At 33.5% G+C, this 15,971-nt stretch overlaps 1 pseudogene; it reads left to right on the forward strand.

Moving 5' to 3' along the window:
- The first annotated feature begins 6,010 nt into the window (after nt 1–6,010).
- The window catches only part of LOC141496485 (ribose-phosphate pyrophosphokinase 1-like), a 38,456-nt pseudogene continuing 28,495 nt past the window's right edge, over nt 6,011–15,971 (forward strand).

Below are 15,971 nucleotides of genomic sequence, written 5' to 3' on the forward strand. Positions count from 1 at the left end.
AAAAATGTTACCTTGTTATGTAATTCTGCTATAATTCACACTTTATGTTTCTTCTTTAAAGTTATGCTTTCTCTCTCATCACATTCAACTTCGATCAATGTATACCATGGAAACAATGTAAAGAATAACAAACTGCCTTCTGTGGGGGGGTGGGGGAGGGAAGCAAGATTAGGGGGAAAATGGTTAAATTCAAAATAAATAAAATCTTTCCATTATAGATCTTGCGATTTTTTTCTGAAAACAACACTTTTTTCTTTCACTCAATGTAATAGTACTATATCAAAATCATATGCCACAATTTTTCCTCCATTCCCCCATTCTCCAGAATTTTGACACAATTTACTATTCCACCAAATGGTCCTTGGTGTTACTTTTGTTTCATTCCCTCCTGCATTTGTCATTTTTGATAGGTGTGAGGTAGTATAAAAGTTGTATTAATTAGCCCTTTTCAAATCAGTAGTGATTTACAACATTTTGTAACACTGAGGATTTGATTCTTCATCTGACTAGTGTCTTTTACTGCCTTTGGCCATGTATCAGTTGGGGATTGACTTATTTTTATAAATTTGACTCAGTTCCATATATTTGATGAAACAAGACCTTTAGCAGGAAAAATCAATACTTCATAAATTGTTATATTTCTTTATTGTCTATGGCACCTTTAGTAAATGCAGGTTCCTTGATATTTCCTTCTAATTAGACTTATTTTTGTCTTTGTTTTTATTGAAATTATGAATTACTACTTTAGCCTTTTTTAATTCAGCTGAACTACATAAAATCCTACTACAATTCTAATTTTCCTTCTATATTTGTTTCTACTTCAAGTGTATCTTTTAAGCAAAAAAATAATTTGATGAAGTTTTTAATCCATTCTGCTATTTATTTGTTTTATGGGTGAACTCAACCACTTCATATTTATAGTTATGATTGCTAATTGCTTTTCCCTACAACCTATTTTGTTTGATTTCTTCTTTCTCTTCTGTACTTCCTCAAAAATCTATTTTTTCTAAGTACTGTCTCCCTAAAGTTGTCCTCACATTTCTGTTGCTATTTTTGCTATTTCTTTTTCTTTATTATAAATATTTCATTTGCTTTCTAATTATATACAATAGCAGTTTTTACCTATCATTTTTTGCAAAGTTTTGAATTTTACAATCTTTCTCCCAACCTTACTTCCCTCCCCACCACTTTCCCCACAGAAGAGAATCTGGTAGTCTTTACATTGCTTCCATGTTAAGCATTTATCAAAATTGAATGTATTGAGAGAAAAATCACATCTTTAAGGAAAAAATAAAAGTGATATCAAAATAACATAATACGTAAGACAACTTTTTAAAAATTGAATGTAATAGTCTTTGGGCTTGTTTAAACTCCTCAATTCTTTGGATACAGATGGTATCCTCCATCACAGATTCCCTAAAATTATCCCTGATTCTTCCACTGATGAAATGAGCAAGTCCATTATGGTTGATCATCAATTCCATGTTGCTGTTATAGTGTACAATGTTCTTCTGTTTCTGCTTATCTCACTTATGGTGAGTTCATGCAGTTATTTCCAGACTTCTATGCATTCCCATCCCTCCTGGTTTTTAATAAAATGATACTATTCTATAACATATATATATATATATATATGTATATGTGTATATATATATATAAAACACAATTTGTTCAGTCATTCCCCAAATACTGGACATTCACTCAAGTTACAATACTTTTGCCACCATTGCTGGATCAAAGGAAATGAACATTTCTATTGCCCTTTGGGCATAATTCCAAATTACTCTCTAAAAATGTTGGATCAGTTCACAGTTCCATGAACAATGTATTAGTGTCCCAGATTTCCCACATGCCTCACAATATTGATCATTGTAATTTTTTGGAAGTTTGATTGGTAAAGCACTAATAAGTAGTTTGATTTAGGGAGTATTATCATTTTTATTATATTAGCTCGGCCTATCAATGAACAGTTGATATTTGCCCAGTTATTTAAATCTGATTCTATTTGTGTAAGAAGTGTTTTATAGTTTTTTTCATAGAGTTTCTGAATTTGATTTAGCAGGTAGACTCCCAAGTATTTTATATCATCCGAGGTTAATTTGAATGGGATTTATCTTTCTTTCTCTTAATGCTGTATCTTGTTTATAATATATAGAAATGCTGAGGATTTATGAAGGTTTATTTTATATCCTGCAACTTTCCTAAAGTTGCCAATTGTTTCTAGTTGTTTTTAGATGATTTTTTAGGCCTCTCTAGGTATAACATGTCATCTGTGAAGAGTGAGAGTTTTCTTTCTTCCTTCCCAATTCCAATTCATTCAGTTTTTTGTTTTTCTCTTATTGCTCAAGCTAACATTAAAAAAAAACAATATTCTTTAGTAGTGGTGATAATGGGCATCTTTTTTTTTCACCCCTGATCTTATTGGAATTCTCTGGTTTATCCTCATTGCATATAATGTTTGTTGATGGTTTCAGACAGATAATGTGAACCTGATTTTTCTGAACTGCTGAGAATAGTTGTGTCCAGAGTCAATCAACTCATAATTTTGCAATTAATTTGCACAATGTTCTCCTCATTCTTCACACTTCACTCAGCATGAATTTATGAAAGTCTTTTCTGAAGTCAGGATACTCATGATTTCTTACAAAATAATAATACTCCAAAACATTCATGCAGGGTAGCTTATTTAGCCATTTCCCAATTGATGAGTATACCCTCAATTTCCAGTTCTTTATTTCTACAAAAAGAGCTGCTGTAAATAAATTTCCATCTGTGTATCTTTTCCCCTTTTGTTAGGATCTCCATTGTCTTTTGGACATAGTTCCAAATTGCTCTCCAGAAAGTTTGAATCAGCTCACAACTCCAAGAGTGCATTAGCATCCCAATTTTCCCCTATCCTCTCCAATATTGATCATTTTCCTTTGTTGTCATTTTAGCCAATCTGATACGTATGAGATAGTATCTCAAAGTTGTTTCAATTTGCATTTCTCTAATTAGTAATGATTTGAGATTTTTAATATAGCTATAAATATTTCTAAAGTATTTATCTGACAAGTGTCTGTTCACATCATTTGATCATTTATCAATTGAAGAATAACTTGTGTTTTTACAAATTTGATTCATTACTCTGCATATTTTAGAAATAAATCCTTTATCAGATACATTTGCTGGGAAAAATATTTCCTATCGTTATGCATTCCTTATAATGATTACATGGGTTTTATTTTTTGAAATTATTTGACATTATTCATTTTATATTTGAAATTATTCATTTTATTATTTATTGTGTTTTCTATCTTTTCTTTAGTAATAAACTTCTATTCATTGCATAGATTTGACAGACTATTCCTTTTCCTCTTAATTGGCTTGTGTTATCACCTTCATGTCTAAATCTTGTGTCTATTTTAACTCATTTTGATCTAGGTGGTGAAGGGTATGTTCATAGAAGACTAGTATCTCTGATGTGGGGGTTACTGAATCATTTTCAGAACTAATTCCCACAGCTGATTTCCATCTGATCCATCTAACTCTTTATTTTTTGGCTCCAAGAAGTTGTAGCATGCCAGCCATGTTTCATCAGGCAGGTTAATCCAATTTCAGTATAACTGAGAGAGTCTCAAACTTAATGGTGAGTTGACAGACACATCTACTCCAAGCATGAGAAGTCTTTCTTTGGTGGAATAGGTGGATGAGAATACTTCATTCCAAAGGTCATGAAGGTAACTTAAGCAGGTTCTATGGAGTACTTAGAGTTTCATTAAACATCAAAGCCATCAAGGTCATTCACTGCAGCTAGAGTCATCCCCAGTTAACTTGACTCTGTGATGACTGGATCATTAAAACTTTGGAAGAGTAAGTGAGGTCAATAACTTCTTGCAACTCTGACTCACTTAATTCCAATTTATGCATCATTTGAAAGACATCACCCATACCACTTTAATATTCCTATCTCAATGACCTTTTGTGACAATGAAGAGACAACTCAGTAGGTAAGGATAAACTAGGAGCTGTAGGCACAACCCTTTACACAGTCAGATCAGGTAATTTCCCCCACTGAAAGCAGAAGTGTGAGGAAGAGGATTAGAAAATGTACCTAAAAATTGTCTACTTACCCAGCCCAGGTCTGATTATTGTAGCAGGTGGGAACCCAACCCTGTGGTTGATTCACAAAAACATTCACAAAAACTTTTTCAAAGTAGTTTCCACTCTCTATCAGAGTTTGGAATGTGTGTACACTCATGAACAACACAAGATCCCATAGATGTGAAAGGTAAATAGGTCTTGTTGCAAGAGAATTCAGCAGATATCAAATCTAAATATTAAGCCCTAAATAAAAAAAGATTGGAAAATAAATGCCAATTTACTGAAGTTGGAGCTGGATATACATTTTTCTAGAGTGATCACAGTGAAGAGGAGCATCATGAAGCTAGGGTAGGTTTTCAGATGAAAACTTATCTAGTCTGGCACAGCAATGTGGTGCAGTGGATAGAACACTGGCCCTAGAGTCAAGAGGACCTGAGTTCAAATTTTAACTCAAACAATTACTGCTTACTTAGCAGTGTGACCTGGGGAGAGTCACTTAACACCACTGTCTTGCAAAAATAAAAAAAAAAGAAACAACTAATCTAGTCAATAAGCTTGAATGCCTCCTAAAAAGGAGTGAAGGCATGCTCATGACAATGAGATTATCACATTTGAGAGAACAATGTGCCACTATAATCAGTGACTCCCACCATGACTAAATCTGATGCACTTAAAAAATGTTTTTTTATGAAGATTTGGATACTCTCATCATCAATATACCAAAAGAGGACAAGAATATAATTTTGGATGACTTTAATGCTAGAGTATATTCAGACTACCAAATATGACAGGGAGTCCTGGAGAGGAATGGAGTTAGAAACAACAAAATAATGGTCATATACTACTGAAGACTTATGCATTTCATGACTTTCTCATTACAAACACTGTCTTCCATTTATCAAAATGCAATAAAACTTCTGGATGAACCCTCAAAGCAAACATTGGCATCTAATAGACTGTGATTGTATACGGAGAAGAGACACAGAGAATGTGAGAGTGATGATGGCAATATGTATTTCAGAGTGATGGACTAGCAATATGTATTTCAGAGTGCTGGACTGGTCACAGAATCATTGTCTTCAAGTTAAAAATTCACATTCAGTCAAAGTGACAACCCCAAGGCAAAATGACTACCAGAATATTTAATGTCAAGAGATTAGTATGCCTCTATGAAAGGGAAGAGTTTGTTGCTTACTGGGAGGGAAAAGAGTCAACCCACAGTCTTAGGGAGCAGTAAAAGAGTGGAGAATTTTCAGAAAATAAGTGTGCAACACTGCATTTGCTCATCCCGGTCAGAACATTAGTATACATCAATACCAGCTTGATGAAATACAGAAACTACTAAATGAAAAATGAGAACTTCACAGGGTTTATACAAAGGATAATTCAGTCATTTCTATGTTACCCTGTAGGCTATTAATGGGTCAAAGACTTGTTGTGCATCTCAACAACTCAGTGATGATGGAACCACTTTTATTAATATAAGGGACATGATCCTAGAGAGATGGGTTGAACAATTCCTTAATGTTCTTAATAGACCATCAAAAATGTAAGGAGAAGCCACTGACTAATTCACATTGAAGTCAATCTATCCCTAGGTGAAGTTCCAACTGAAGAAGGGGGTTTGAATGCGTTTATGCTCTATTTAAGTAGCAAAGCACCTGACCCCTTTTCTATTCCAGCCGAGATCTACAAGGTGTGGGGTCCACACCTTGTCCAGAAGTTGACTGAAATTTTCCAGTTTATCCTCTAAGAATTCAAGGATGCCTCAATCTATATAAAGGTAAAAGGAATAGATTGATCTATGACAATCACAAGTGTTTTTCTTTTTTGTCATTGCTGATAAGATTATTGTCAGAGTCCTTCTCAATAGGTTGATCCTTCACTGGAAGAAGGTAAACTCCCTGAAAGCCGGTATACTTAAGAAATGGATGAAGAACATCCATCTGATGTTTCCTGCCTGAAAACTCCAGGAAAAATGCCAGGAGCAGAAAAGAGGTCAGTAAACAAAATTTGTATAGCTGCCCAACACTTTGATACTGTCTGTCATGAAGGTTCATGGAAAATTATGTCATAATTTGATTGCTGGAGAAGTCCACAAATATTGTGTGTCAATGTCATAATTACAGGTTTTCCCAGGATTTGGATAGTGTACTATATCTTGAGATTTCCCAGTCACCAATGGAAGGAGATAAGGTTGTGTCCTTGTTCCCATGAGTTTTAGCAGGATATTTTCAACCACATTATCAAATGCCTTCATTAAGGATGAGCACAGCATATAGCAAATTCTTCAATTTGAAAAGAACTGGTGTGGAAGGAGTATTGGTGCATGGTATTCGGTTTGCAGATGACTGGGCAATCAGTGCAGCATCTGAAACTGAGATACAGAAAAGTACGAATCAATTCTAGCCTGTGATAATTTTGCCCTAACAAGTAAGACAAAGAAAACATCAGCCAGTTCCATACCATCTATATTTGAAGCCATCTGTTAGACGTTTTGAGTACTGTGACCTTTGTCAAATGAGGTTGACACACACATTACCAGAGCTGGCTCAGTATTTAGGAGCCTCTGAAAGAAAGTAGGAAATAGAATTGGGAAGGAAGAGACAAAACTCTCACTCTTTGCAGATGACATGATGATATATCTAGAGCATTCCAAAAAATCATATTGCATTATTATCTGAGAAAGATGTGTTCACTATTTCTGCCTTTCTTCATTTAATCATTAAGGTTTTGTGCCTTAGTATATGGTCAATTTTTGTGTAAGTGCCATATACTAGAGAAAACAAAGTATATTCCTTTCTATCCCTATTCATATTCCTCCAGAGATCTATCATATCTATGTTTTCTAACAATCTATTTATCTCCTTAACTTCCTTCTTGTTTATTTTATGGTTAAATTTCTCTAATTCAATGAGTGGGATGTTGAGGTCTCCCACTAGTAGAGTTTTGCTGTCTATGTCTTTCTGTAGCTCTTTCAGCTTCTCCTCTAAGAATTTGGATGCTGTCCCATTTGGTACATAATTATTTAGTTCTGAGATTACTTTATTGTCTATAGTACCTTTTAGGGGGATATACTTTCCTTCCTTATCTCTTCTAATGCTATCTATTTTTGCAGGTGCTTTGAGATAATGATTGCTACCCCTGCTTTTTTCACTTCAGCTGACACAAAATATATTTTGCTCCAACTTTTTACTTTTACTCTTTTACTTTACTCTTTTACTCCCCTGCCCAGCTAGTTGTTCTCCAGGCCTGCTCTGAAACTCTATTCTGGAACTCACCCTCCCATAGCTCCTCTCCCCACAGTCAAAGACTCAGCAGCTAAAGTTGGATTTTGTACCCATCACTCACAGAAGTCTGTGGCTTAAGCTGGCCAGTGGCTTTCCCCAGCTGCAGTCCCCACACCAATCCTCTGCTCTCATCTCCTGGTTCACCCTTGCTTCCCTGAGACAGACTTTCTTGGTAGGTGTTCTTCTCCTAACTTCTTTTTCTAGGTTTTGTTGATCGAATTTCTGTTAAGAGGTTTCTTTCACGTTATTTTTGAGGGAGGGAGAGAGGAGCACTTAACACAGTGATTGTCTTCTCTCTGTCATCTTGGATGGAAGTAATTTCTTTATTTTTTTTTAATATCAGACTAAGTAAATGCTTTTCTATTTTACTGTTTTTTCATAAAATGTAACTTAATTTTGCTAATTCAAAGTATTTCTATCTTTTAATTTTACTAATTTTTTCTTTGATTTTTCAGAATTTCTAATTTAGTATTTAATTGGGTAATTATAAATTTGTTTTATCTGTTTTTCAGTTGTTTGTTCAATTCATTAACCTCTGCTTTCTCTAGTTCATATGTTACCATTTAGAGATATAAAATTTTCCCTAATAATTGCTTTGATGCATCTCACAAACTGTGGTATGTTTTGTGTCATTATTTTCATTTTCTTGATAACATTTTTGTTATTTATATGATTTGTTTGATTCACTCATTCTTTAATATTAGATCATTTAATTTCCAATTAATTTTTTAGCTTATCTTTCCATGATCCTTTTTTTGCATGTAATTTTTATTACATCATGATCTTCATAGGATTTATTTTTATATTTCTTCTTTTTTATATTTGATTTTGAGGTACATGTGATCTAATAGTCAATTTTTTTGTAGGTGCCATGTACCAAAAATAAAGAAGGTATATTCCTTTCTATGCACTATTTTTTCTCCAGAGGTCTACCATATCTAACTTTTCTAAAATTCTGTTCATCCCCTTAACTTCTTTATTGTTAATGGCAAGATTTTCAAATTCTGAGAGAGGGAGTTTGAGGCTTCCCACTTAATAGTGTTTTGCTATCTATTTTTTCCTTTAACTCCTTTAGCTTCTTCTCAAAGAATCTAGATAAAATACCACATTGTGCACATATATTTGATAATAGTATTACTTCCTAGTCTAAGAAGTAATTTCCTTCCTCATTCCTTTTAATTTGAACAATTATTGCTTCTACTTTGTCTAAGATAAAGGTTGCTACCCCTGCTTTTTTTCTTCATCTGAAGAATAATATATTCTGCTCCAGCATTTTATCTTTACCCTATGTGTATCTTTCTACTTCAAATGTGATCCTTGTAAACAACATATTGTAGGATTCTGATTTTTCAATCCACTCTGCTCTCTCCTTCTGTTTATGGAAGAGATAATCTCAATCACATTCACAGTTATAATTGCTACCTCTAATTTCCACCATTTTCTCTTTCCCATATTTGTACTTTTATCTCTCCTTTCTCTTTATTCCTCCTCACCAATATTTTGATTTCAACTTTTGCCTCTTTCAATCTATACTCCCTTTATCATCCTTCTTCTTTTTTTCCTTTCCCCTTTTGCTGACTTTTAAAAAACTTTCATTTTTCCTCTTCCTTTTATAACTTTTTTTCCTTTCCCGTTTCCTTCCCTATTTTCTTATAGGGTGGGGAAACACTTCTAAATTCAGTTGGAAAAGTATGTTATTCCCTCTTTAAGCTAACTCTATTGAGAATAAGATTTATTCTGTACCCACACCCACCCTTTTCCCTCTAATATATCAGATGTGCTGTGCCTCTTCATATGTTGCTATTTATTTATGCATTTGTACTGTTATACCTCAACTTTTTCTTCCAGTATAATCCCTTTTTTTTACATTTTCTGACTGTTTTATAGCTGTCTTGTAGGGATTCCAAATATCAAAGTATACTCTTTGAGAAGTACAATTCTCAAGAGTTACATATATATATATATACATATATATATATATATATATATATATATATCCTTACAACATAATCAATTTATACTCACACCCTTTTTTCATGTACAGTGCTTCTAACTTTCCCAGTATGAATATAATCCTCAAGAGCTAAAGGTTTGATAGCATCACAGTCAATTTCTACTCACACTTTCTTGTGTAAGTATATCCTTTCAGATGTCCTTTGAGAAATGCCATTTTCAAAAGTGCAATACTTGTCTTCCCATTAGAGATGTAGATAATTTAGTCTTATTGACTAGCACTTTTCTCTTTCCATTTTCCTTTTCCCCTAGCTTTTGAGCCTTGTATTTGAATATTAAACTTTTGGTTCAAATCTGATCCTTCTATTAGATATGATTCAAAGGCTTTTATTTTGTTGAAAGTTCATCTTTTTCCTATGAAAGTATATGCAGAATCTTCTAAGTTAATGGATTGATTCTTGGTTCCAAATCAAGCTCCTTTGACTCCATGAACATCATAGAGTTCCCCAAGCCTCTAATGTTGAAGCTGATAAGTCTTGCATAATACTAACTGTGACTTTCTGGTATTTAAATTATTTCATTTTGACTGTTTATAGTATTTTCTCCTTTAATGAGAATCTGAATTTTGGCTACAATATTCTTTGGAGTTTTCAGTTGCAATCTCTTTATGGAAGTAATTGTTGTGTCTCTTTATTTTAGAATATTAGGTTAATTTTCCAAAATAAATTCCTCTAATAGATTATGCAGATCTTTTTTCTGATCTTCATTTTCATGTAGACCAATAATTCATAAATTATCACTTATGGATCTCTTTTCCAAGAAAAACTTAAACCTTCAAATTCAACTCCTTCCTGTGCATCACCTATATATGTTAATTCCAACTGACCAAATAAATGAGATGGTTCATATGCTTTATCAGCAAAAATTTCCCATGTTGAAAGCAAGGAATACAGGAATACAAGTAGTTCAGAAACATCAAGTCTTTCATGATATGAACTTTCCATTCACCCTCTCTATGCTCCACCTGAGTTCTCGATTTGAAGATAAAGCTTTCTGTTCAGCACTGTTCATTTCATCAGGAAATTTTGAAAGTCATCTATTTCACAGAAGGACAATCTGTTCCCCCGAAAGAATATGTTTTAGTTTTTCTAGTTATTTAATTCTTGGTTGTAATCCAAGCTCTTTTGCCTTCCATGCTATCCCAAGCACATTGAGCCTCCAATGTAGAACCTGCTAAATCTTGAATTATCCTGACTGTAGCTCCACAATATTTGAATTGGTTCTTTCTGGATACTTATAATATTTTCCCCTTGACATAGGAGTTCTGATATTTGACCATAATATTCCTAGGAGTTTTCATTGGGATATCTTTGAGGAACTGATAGGTGGATTCTTTCAATTTCTATTTTACCCTCAGCGAAGGGAAAGAGATACATAAGAGACAATTTTGATAAAGTATTCATCAGATTCTGAAGAGTTGTTTTTTGTTTTCTTTGTGTTTTGCATTATTTGTTTTTCTTCCTCTGGTTGGGGTAAATGGTCCATAACTTGTCAAATACAGTTTGTCCTAGTTTTATGGACTGCTAAGAGTAGCTGCTTCCATCAAGGTTGTTCATCTCATAAAGCCGATGTATACATTGTTCTCTTGGCTCTAGTCCTTTTGCTTAGCCTTAGATCCTATAAGTCATTCTGTTATTCTCTAGTCCAATCATTTACTTTTTCTTTTAATTATTTTAGGATTTTTTTAGGTTTTTTTTTTTTTTTTGCAAGGCAAATGTGGTAAAGTGGCTTGCCCAAGGCCACACAGCTAGGTAATTATTAAGTGTCTGAGGCTGTATTTGAACCCAGGTACTCCTGACTCCAGGACCGGTGTTCTATCCCACTGCACCACCTAACTGCTCCCTATATTCTGTTTCTCATAGAACAAGAATATTCCATAATATTTATGTACCATAACTTGTTAGCCCTTCCAAAATTGAAGGGCATCCACTCAGTTTCCAATTCTTTGGTATTAAAGAAAGAGTTATTATTAATATTTTGGAATATGTAGGACTGTTCCCACTTCTATTACAATTTCTTCTAGGTACAGACCTAGAATTGGAATTGCTGGGTCAAAGGGTATGAACAGTTTTATTACTCTTTAGACAATAGTTCCAGATTTCTCTCTAGAAAGGTTGTATCTGTTCACAAATCCGCCAGCAATGCATCAATGTCCCAATTATCCCACATGCTCTCCAACATTGATCATCTTCCTTTTTTCTCATCTGGTCTAATCTAATAGATGTGAGATGATACATTATTGATGTTTTAATTAGCATTTTTCTAATCAATATTAATTTGGAGCATTTTTCATATGTATATATATATATATATTTTTTTTTTAATTTCTTCATTTGAAACTTGTCTGTTCATATCCTTTGACCATTTATCAATTTGGGAATGACTTGTCATCTTATAAATTTGATGCAATTCTCTGTATATTTTAGAAATGAGTCCTTTATCAGAACTCCTGGCTGTGAAGATTGTTTGCTAGCTTTCTTATTTTCTTTTAATTTTGGCAGCTTTGATTTTATTAGTGCAAAATCATTTTAATTTAATATAGTCCAAATCATTTATTTTGCAGTTTATATTGTACTCTAATTCTTGTTTGGTCATAGATAGAGTACTTCTTGGTCTATTAATTTATGTATGGTATGCCTCTTTATATCTAAATCCTGTACCCTTTCTGTCCTTATTTTGGTATAGGGTGTGAGACATGGATGTATGCCAAGTTTTTGCCATGCTATGTCCCAGTTTATTCCAATAATTTTTGTCAAATAATGAGTACTTATCCCAGAGGCTGATATCTGGGTTTGTCATATAGTAGATTATTGTAGTCATTTACTGCATTTTCTTTCGAACCTATTCTAATCTACTGATCCATTATTCTATTTCTTAAATAGTACCAGGCAGTTTTGATGACTGCAGCTTTATAGTATTGTTTGAAATCTAGTAGAGTTAGGCCATCTTTTTTATATTTTTTTCATCAGTTCCATTGCTATTATTGCCCTTTTGGTGCTCCAGATGAATTGTATTATAGTGTTTTCTAGCTTGGTAAACTAGCTTGGTAGTTTGATTGATATGGCACTGAATAAATAATTTAATTTGGGTGGAATTATCATTTTAATATATTACTTCTACCTATCCATGATCATTTGACATTTTTCCAATTATTTAGATCTGAATTTATTTGGGTGAGCAGAGCTTTATATAATCGTTTTCAGATAGTTTCTGGGTTTGTCTTGGGGGGTAGAACCCAAAGTATCTAATGTTGTCTATAGTGAATTTAAATAGAATTTCACTTCCTATCTCTTGTTCTTGGGCTTTGTTGTTCATATATAGAAATGCCGATGATGCATGTGGGTTTATATCCTGCTGAATTTGTTGTATTTATATTTGCTGAATTTGTTAATTGTTTCAAGGAGTTTTAAGATGATTTTCTTGGATTCTCTAGATATATCATCACATTGTTTGCAACAAATGAAAGTTTTGCTTCCTCATTGACAATTATGATTCAGTTTTTCTTCTTATTGCTACTGCTAACATTTCAGATATTATATTGAATACTAATAGTGAGAATTTATTGGAAATGCTCTGAGTTTATTTCCATTAAATAAAATATTTATTGATGTTTTAGATAGATGCTACTTATTATTTGAAGGAAAATCCCATTTATTCCTAAACTTTCTAGTTTTTTTAACAGAAATGGGTGTTGTATTTTATCAAAGACTTTTTTTAGCATCTCTTGAGATAATCATGCAATTTCTATTGGTTTTACTATTGATTTGCTTAACTATGTTGAGTGTATTCTTAATATTGAGACTGATTTTTGTGTTTACTTTGTCTGAGATAAAGATTGCTTCCCCAGATTTATTTTACTTCTAGTACAGCAATATATATTTTGCTCAAACTTTTAACATTTAGGCTGTGTATATATTTCTGCTTCAGATGTGCTTTTGTAAACAACACATTGTAGGATTCTGGTTTTTAATCCATTCTGATGCAAGCTTCCATTTTATGGGACAATTCATCCCATCCACATTCAAAGTGATAATTGCTAACTCTTTATTGCCCTCCATGCTATCTTTATACATTTATACTTAAATCTTTCCTTTTCTCTTATTCTTCCTCACCAAAATTTTACTACTTTTCCCCTTTGACTTTTCTTCTGAAACTTTAAAATTTAGTATATTTTCACTTATATCTTCCTTTCCCTCTTATGAGTCCCTTCTTCCCTATCTTTCCCTTTCCCTTTCCCAGTCTCCCCCCCCCCATCACTGTAGATTAAGTTAAATTTTAAAACACAAGTGGGGATGTATTTTATTCCCTCACTGGGCTAAATCTATTGAATAAAATTTACTCAGCATTCACATTTTCCCTTCTTTCCCTCTAACATTATAAATATTTTTACCTCTTCCCTTGGTTCTCAATTAATCAGGTATCATCAATCATAGTTTGATTATTTGATTGCTTGATAAACTCCTAGTTCTATTAAGATATAATCAATGATTGTTTGCTTGACTGCTTGATAAGCAACTTTTCCTCCAAATGCATCAAATTAGAATTATAATCATTTTTTATCTTTCCCCCTTTCTCAAGTATCTTTAAATACATATAATCTTCCCCTCAAGTCAAAGTATCATCCAAAACCATATCATTTCTTGAATGATTTATGCCCCTCCCCCTCAAGCCTATTTTCTTTCCCCCTTCCCCACCCAAACTACTTAACCTCTTGTTAAGTGAAGCAAGGGCTATTGTCTCCCCCACTTTAACCCCCTCCTCCCCAACCAGGGTACTCTCCCTTTGTTAAGTGAAGTATTAGTTAATTCAAACTCTGATCTAATTAACTGAAAGAATCTTGAAGCTCTCTAACTACTGGGAGGATCTGGAGCTCTCACTTGAGAACATTGCAAATGATTCTAAGAAACAAAGATTGTGTCTCAGGTCCCTGCAATTTATGATGCTTAGAAGACTCTAAGTACTGGGAGGTGCTAGAGGTCTCACTTGAGAACTTTACAAATGATTGTAATACAGACACTGCCTCAGGTACTCACAATTTATGATACTTTCATTAGACAAGGTGCTTAGCACCTTGAGATTAAAATGAGTCAAAGTATAATGAAATGCTTAAAGTTAACACTCATGCTTTTCTTCAGGGCTTTTTGTCTCATGCATAGTGATGTGATCTTGGACCTCTACATTGGAGAGATATGATCCAATTATACCCACATTCTTAAGATTCATTCTCTTCTATTATATTCTTCCCTCCAATTATCCTTACAGAAGTAAAGTTCTCAAGCATTAGAAGAATTATATCTTCCCTTTCAGGGTTGTATACAATTTGATAGTCAAACAACATTTGTTTAAAAGTTTTGTTTTTCAATTGTCTTTTACTTTTTTTAGGCAAGTCTTCAGTTGCATATTCGGCAACTGAATTCTCTGTTTAGTTCTGGTCTTTGTGTCAGGAAATTCTGGAATTCCTCTATTTTATTGAACATCCATCTTTTCCCCCTGATAGTATATGCTGAATTTTGCAGGGTAGAACATTCTGGGTGGTAATTTTAGTTCCTTCGCTCTCCAAAATATATTTTTCCCCAGTTCTTCTGACCCTTCAATGTGCAGGCTGATAGGGCCTGTGTTATTCTGATTGCATTCCCTTTATATTTGAATTGTTTTCTTTTTTTGCTGTTTGCAGTATTCTCTTTTTTATTTGAGGGTTCTGAGATTTGACTATTATAGCCATTAGAGTTTTTATCCTGGGGTCTCTTTCTGGAGTGTTATTGTGGATTCTTTCAATGGATATACTGTTATTGTGTTCTAGTAGATTTGGGCAGTTTCCCTTATAAATTCTTTCATCATTTTTTTCAGGTTCTTTTGTTGGTCCAGGCTTTCTTGTAGTCTGATGGTTCTTAGGTTGTTGTTCTTGAATCTATTGTCCAGGTCATTTATTTTCCCTACAAGGTAATTTAAATTTTCTTCATTTTTTTTCAGGCTTTTTACTTTGCTGGAATCTTGTCATCTTGTAGATTCATTGATTTCTAATTGATCAATCCTAATTTTTAGGATTTCATTTTCTTCAATTAACTTCTGTGTTTCCTTTTCCAGTTAGCTATTTTTACTTTGACTGGAGTTAATTTTGTTGATCACCTTTTCACAAATTTCCTGCATGACTTACATTTTTTTTTCCATTTTTCTTCTTCCTCTCTTCTTGGTTTTTATATTCCTTTTTAAGTTCTTCAGTTTGCTTTTGTATTTGAGTCCAATTTATAGACTGTTTGATACTTCCGCTGTGAATGATTTTTCACTGCTTTCTTCTTCAGGCATGGCATCTTGATGTCATCTTTGTCTTTAGTTTTCTATTGTGAGTGCTACTTTAGCTTTTTTTTGTTCATCTTTGCTGTTTTAGTTCTGCTCCTGGGGTATATGGAATATACATCCAAGCATTTATTTTGCTGTGATTGGGGTCTGGTTCTGGGCTTGTTGTTGGCCAAGATGTTGCCTTTGCAGTCTAGGCCTTGCCTTTGCAGAAGTGGTTTGTTTGTTTCTGTGTTTTTTTCCTCATTTATGTCCAAAGCATTATTCCCTACCCAGTCTTGTCTTTTATCC

Source organism: Macrotis lagotis, chromosome 8 (genome assembly GCF_037893015.1).
Source record: "Macrotis lagotis isolate mMagLag1 chromosome 8, bilby.v1.9.chrom.fasta, whole genome shotgun sequence".
In the NCBI taxonomy this organism is placed as follows: Eukaryota; Metazoa; Chordata; class Mammalia; order Peramelemorphia; family Peramelidae; genus Macrotis; species Macrotis lagotis.